At 38.2% G+C, this 6,261-nt stretch overlaps 1 long non-coding RNA gene across 1 annotated transcript; it reads left to right on the forward strand.

The window, feature by feature from the left end:
• The first annotated feature begins 441 nt into the window (after window positions 1-441).
• LOC144372292 (uncharacterized) lies at window positions 442-6,261 on the forward strand. The gene is made up of 3 exons (XR_013432304.1): window positions 442-520; window positions 3,781-3,848; window positions 5,551-6,261. It is a non-coding gene; the product is annotated as an uncharacterized LOC144372292 (long non-coding RNA).

Raw genomic sequence — 6,261 nt, forward strand, 5'->3', positions numbered from 1 at the left:
CCTTCCCTGGCCAGACAACGACCCTCTCTGAGGCTCTAATGGTCCTCATAAATTCTGATGTTGGGGCCAGCAAAAAATGTAAACTGCTTGTCAGAGTTCTGTTATCTGTAACCCCCCCCCCCTTTTGTGTAAGTTTCTGGGCTATAAAGCTGGGCTGTAGGAAAGCTGGGGCTGCTGTCTTGTTCCCACGGTTTTGGGAGAAAAAGGCTGTCTGGCCGGTTGAAATAATAAGCTTGCTTTAATTTGATTTTAATTGGAGTCAGTGGTCTTTTCTTGCGTCCTGGTCTAACAATTTGGAGTTCCCCAGCGAGATGACCCTGCCTGACCAGATCACAAGACCAGACTGCTGGAAATTCTGAAGCAGGCCTTAGCTCCAGGGCTCCAGGCTGGAGAGCCACTCTAGGGGGTGTGCAACTTGAGACGTTCCAAGGCCTCGGGTGAGCCTTCAGTCCCCGGAACCCTGCAGTGAACTGCCGCACTAAAACTATTAGCAAGCACCTGGTGGAGGAGGCCTCCATAGGTAAGTGGCGCCTTTATAACATCTGATATCCGGTTAAGGGAGATCTCTTCAGATGACAGAGAGGTGGCCTGGCGAGGCTCACATATACTCCTGTCCGGACAGTAGGAAAAATCGTTCTGTCTTTTGTTCTGTTCTGTAAGGAATTCCTCTGGAAGGGTAGAGAGGTGCTGACGGGCACGCACGCACTCCTACCCTGGAGCTTTGGCAAGACGTTGCATTGCTCCTCTGTTTTTCTGTTTCAGCATCGGGTTTCTGTTTTCTTGTTTTTGTTCTGTGTTCTATATTTTTGTTTGTTTGTTTGTTTTTGTTTGTTTTTGTGCGTTTTGTTGTGTGATTTCTGTGGTGAAAACTTAAAGATATTGGACGTAAATATGGGTAATAAAGCAAGGAAGCCTGACATCCCTTTGGACTGTGTTTTAAGGAACTGCGATGAACTTTATCTCCCTTTGTTAAGCAGGAGGAGAGAAGCCCCTAGCTGGCTGCTTGAAGCACCTCCAGTGCAGAGGGCAATGCCTGCTGGGGACCTAAGAACTGAGTATCTTCCAGGTTAACAAATGAGACTCCTTTAAAACCCCTTGTCCCTCCAGATCAAGAGAGTCACAACCTTTGGGCAGAGTCCCTGGTGTTTCTCCTTTGTTAGCAAAGCAATAAAACTCTCTTTTTCTTTTTCTCAAAACCCTGTTCTCATTATTAAATTGGCATTAATTGGCTCTAAGGTCAGGAACCAAACTTTCAGTTACAAATTTTGATACCATCCCCTCCCCCCCCCCCCGAACTTTTTGAGAGCTGACTACTGAAATGTTAGGAGATGGAGTGTGCTTGGGGTGGAATCCTGTAAGTAATAGGAGGGACTGAGGGACTCCCAGCAGCTGCCGAAGCCCTGTTGCTTCGGGGATTCCCTCCTTCTTTCCCTGCACTGTAAGGATTATGCCACCTCTATCTTCTTTAAAAGAGAAAAAGAAAAAGAAGACTCTTAATGCAGTAAAGTCGCCATAGAGACCCTTGATTTTATATTTCAGGTTGCCCCTCTGTGAAAACATCTGGTCCCCTTGTGGGGACATCTATGGTGCCACTGGTGTAGGAGATTTTTCTCTTATCTGCTCTGTTTTAAAGGTTTCTGTCTGTCAGCCATAGTCTGGAGCTCCTCTCTGTCTGTCCTGTGTCTTTGTTTCTGACCCTTTAAGACATGTGCAATAGTGTGTTGATATTATAAATTGTTTTTTGGGAATGATCTTGGCTGAATGTGTGTCTAAAAGATGATGTTTTATTGTAAAAATCTGGTATCTGAATAGGTTTTTGATGCATTGCACAATTTTGCAGTTAAAAGTTGGGTTTAGGTAATTGTTTAGTTTATGATTTCAGATAATTCATGCCAGAGAACTTAAATACTTAGGATGGAAAACTAAAGAACTCTACTTCCAAGTTGGCAAGTAACTTCCCAATCATTCAGTCTTTTTTTTTTTTTTCACCAATTTTGAATTGGGTAGCCTGGGAAAATGTTACTGTGTGTACCAGTGCATTAATTTGGACAAGGATAGTAAATCATAGTATGGTATCTGTTGACAAAACAAGTTGTAAAGATATAAAATTTTGTGAATTGTATCTTAAACTTGTATCATAATTTTCAACATTCGAACCTGAAAATTATGACTTATAGTTAAAATGCCTTAGGCCTGAGGGGTCTGCTCAGAATAGCAGTTTTTCCCTGCTCCTTTCAGACCTCAGCCAGGACTTATTTGAAATGCAAATGAAAGAAGCCTGCAAGCTCAGTAGGAGACTGATCTGAGACCTAAGGAAAAAAAAAGTAAATTGTATGGTATTTACTAATTACTGGCCAGTCATTTTTACTAGGACTCTTGTTTTTTTTCTTTAGATTTTGTATTTTTTTGAGCTCATGATTTTGACCCTACAGACCTAGGTTAATGTTTTTTTGATCAGTCCTATCTTTGACCAACTGTGGAGTTTTTGAAACATTGCAATGGAGATTTCACCTGCGAAAAGCTACTAAGGCCTTTACTATTGTTATGTGTGCACACTTTTGTTATGTGTTGTATGTCTATATATACATATTTCCGTATATCATATATATGATATACAAATTAACATATATAAGGAGCGCTCATAAAAACAAATTAAAAAAATGGATCCAAAGATCTTTAATTCATGTGATTTAAATGGTTCAATATTTTAAACAGATAAAAATAAATGTCTTTAAATTTAAGCTTACAAGTTTTTCTAGGTGTTCAAAAAACTCATAAAATATTAATGTCTATAAAATGTCTAATATGCCTTGGTTCTAGGACTTTTCCTTCAACAAAAAATGGTTTACACTGTTCAATACATTTGTCTAATATTTTGATAAATAAGTAAAGTAAATTTGATATGGGATTACTCATTCATGAGTACTTTTGTTAGATATCTGATTGATTTACTAAGGTCTGTATAAGTTTGTACTAAAATCTGTATAAGATTGTAAAAATCAGTCATGTGTTAAAGAGACAAAAATTTCTTAAAACATAAGTTTACCCATAACATTGTGTTTATTAAGTTTTACTTTTTTCTAGAGCAAGCAACCATAAAAATTAAACAACTGGTTAAATAAGAACTGTTATTTTAGAGCACTGTACTGCTCACACGCGCTTCCGGGTGGTCCTGAAGTCACGGTCGCCCCTGCCCCAGGTAACCTCTCCTGGCCGACAATCCATGTCTTGAAGGAAGAAGCCGCCACACGCGAGATGCCTTTTCGAATGCTCGGTTTATTCACTCCAAGGGCATCACATCACACGAGGCACAGGAACAGAGGCTGGCGGGACACAGTTCGCTAGATGTTGACCCACACATAGTGGGTCTGAACTGGCCAAAGAGCTCAGCTTTCCTGGCCTTTAAATAGTATAGTTGTTTACAACACTTCAAACCAAAAACATGTTTATTCCATAACTTCTATTTCTTATCCTATCTTAACCGATCGTCTCTATTACATCACACCTTGCTTACATCTTTGCTTATCTTAGACAATCACACTTGTTTTGTGCTAAAATACCTCAAAACATGTTTACCTTGTATCCTTATCTATTTCACACATTTTCTAGCTTAGGCACCTTTCTTCATCACAACATGTTTACTTCAAACTCTCTGTCCTTTTTTTATTTCAAACTCTCCTGAAACTCTCCTGTCAACTGCCATTTCTTTAAAAGCTAAACTTGGTTAATGTAGAAACATCAATGTAATTGTTATGCTATTAATGTGCTCATATCTTCCAGGTATACAAGTCTGTAAGGTAGAAACTTTGAAAGAGCATTATATCAAGCTGGTGTTCGGAAGTTGTATGGTAAAAAAATATATTGGGGATTTATTTACCTGTTATCAATAAGATATGTAAAGTTTTGTTACTTCTTACATTGGGGAACAATTTAAATGTATTTTTAAGTTAATGAGAGCCTAATCTATGTAAAGGTTAAAAACTTTCAGCCTTTCTTTAATTTATGTTTTAAATGTGATATCATATGTTGTTAGCTAATGTTCATGTGACCTCAAACAATTTATGTAAACTTTGTAAAATTATATTTAAAAATACAAAGATCAGCTTTAGAACTAAAACACTTAAGATTTATAAAGAGCCCTGCCTTACCTGAGATGAGGCTCTGTGTCCCATCTTACTACATGTGAGAATGACTATGAAAACAACAGTAGGCCAGATTTTAGTTCATTTAAAGTTATGTTCAAAAGTTTGTTTTTTTTGTTTTTTTTTTTTTTTTCTGTCAAGATTACTAGGATCTCAAACAGGGGATATAATGTATAACTCAGCCAAAAATTCAGGGTAGCTGTTACACGAACTAAGTGTTTTTTACTCTTTTTAATTATATTTTGTAATTTCCTTATAAGTGATCTAAAGATTCCCTGTTAGTGTTTTACAGAAGTGTTGCTTTAAGAACACAACATGGGTTAGTTTGAGATAATAAGCCATCACCTATAAGACAGATAGGATAATACAGATCCCAACTAATAAAAAGATATATAATTATAAAGTTATAGACATTAAAGCCCAGTACTCTTAATATAAGGCTGTTAAAATTTATTTGCTGGATGTTTAAGATTAAGTTTTAAAATTAAAGTTAAATTAAAAGGGCCAGAAAAACCAATATTCGGCTCTTGCCCTCTGAGTCAGTCTGAATCCAGGGAACAGGGGACTTCTCTAAAGAGCTTTGCAACTCTGGGCCACAAAACCTCCCGATCAGGGAGACTAATGAGACCACTGGAGAACAGAAAGCCAATCAGTGCATTTGCTATGAAGAGGAGAGTCATCAGAGAAGGGAGACATCCCTGGTGCTTCCGAGGGAAGCCACATGCTCAAGCAAGACCTAGACCCATCCTAGCGCAAATGGCACTAGCAGAACTGAGAAGTTTTTCGAGGAATGACTCCCATAAAAGCTCAGCTGACTGTTAACAATAGATAGAAAGAAAAGTCAGTTTGACTGCTTCATCTTAAACATTTAGCAAAGACAGTTAAAACCAAAATACAGCCATTCCTGGGCATTTTAAATAATAATAATGATGATAATTATTATTATTATTATTATTTAAGGTATACACTTTATGTTAGCCTCCCAAAATAAGTAAGACTGGAGGCTACAAAGAAGGATTCTCAGACAGAAATGCCTGATAACTATAAAAAAAGACTATCAAGAGGAGCTGCCAGAGACAGAAGTTTTTAGTTTAAGGCCTACAGTTATTCCTAACCTACACAGGTAGGCTTCATGTTTGCTAGTATGATTATCCAGCCCTGAGTAACAGAATTAAAGGTTTCTCTATTAGACACAGAGCTCATACTAGTAAAAAAATTTTGCAAGATCAGATGACATTAAATTATTAAACTGTATTTTATGGAGAAGGACATCTGTAACACTAAAAGTTAAATGTTATGCTTACAGTCCTGATAACTGTTAAAGCCTGGTGAGGAAACTTCTATACAGTGACACGTTCCAGCTGCTGCAACATTTACTCAGTACTCATGGTTTTTGTTTCTCTCATAGAAGCACCCATCCCCAGATGACTTTACAACCTGTTCTTCCCCAACCAGACTTCAAACCGAACTGACTTCTAAAAGGCAACTCATGTCCCTCACGCCGTGCCCCCTCACATCACCCTCTCTCAGCTCAGAAGAAGCCAAAATGAGTGACGCCTCTCTTCTTACAACAATGGAGCCAAAAATAAATAGATTATCAATATAAGTAATTAATTAAATCAGGTAAAATCAGGGAGACCGGTTTTGGGTGAGTTCTAAAAATTTGGAGACTGTTACCTGAGGGATTAAAATTCCCTCAGTGCTCTTCCCCTACCCTATCAAAGATTTGAAAGAGACACATAAGAAAAAAGGAAAATGATAAACCCAACCTCATCTTTTATTAAATTGGGAGCCATCTTGCCACAAAGTCATGAAAAGCTAATTTCAGCTTTACTATAAATTACTGCAAATTCTGAACCTTCTTGAAATGCCTGCCCGTACCTTGAACTCACCCATGCCTGGCTCTTTGACCAGATAGCAGCCCTCTCTGAAACTTTAGTGACACCTCATAAATATTGGCCTTCCCTGGCCAGACAACGACCCTCTCTGAGGCTCTAATAGTCCTCATAAATTCTGATGTTGGGGCCAGCAAAAAATGTAAACTGCTTGTCAGAGTTCTGTTATCTGTAACCCCCCCTTTTGTGTAACTTTCTGGGCTATAAAGCTGGGCTGTAGGAAA

The sequence above is a fragment of the Ictidomys tridecemlineatus genome (assembly GCF_052094955.1).
Source record: "Ictidomys tridecemlineatus isolate mIctTri1 chromosome 12 unlocalized genomic scaffold, mIctTri1.hap1 SUPER_12_unloc_1, whole genome shotgun sequence".
Classification (NCBI taxonomy): domain Eukaryota; kingdom Metazoa; phylum Chordata; class Mammalia; order Rodentia; family Sciuridae; genus Ictidomys; species Ictidomys tridecemlineatus.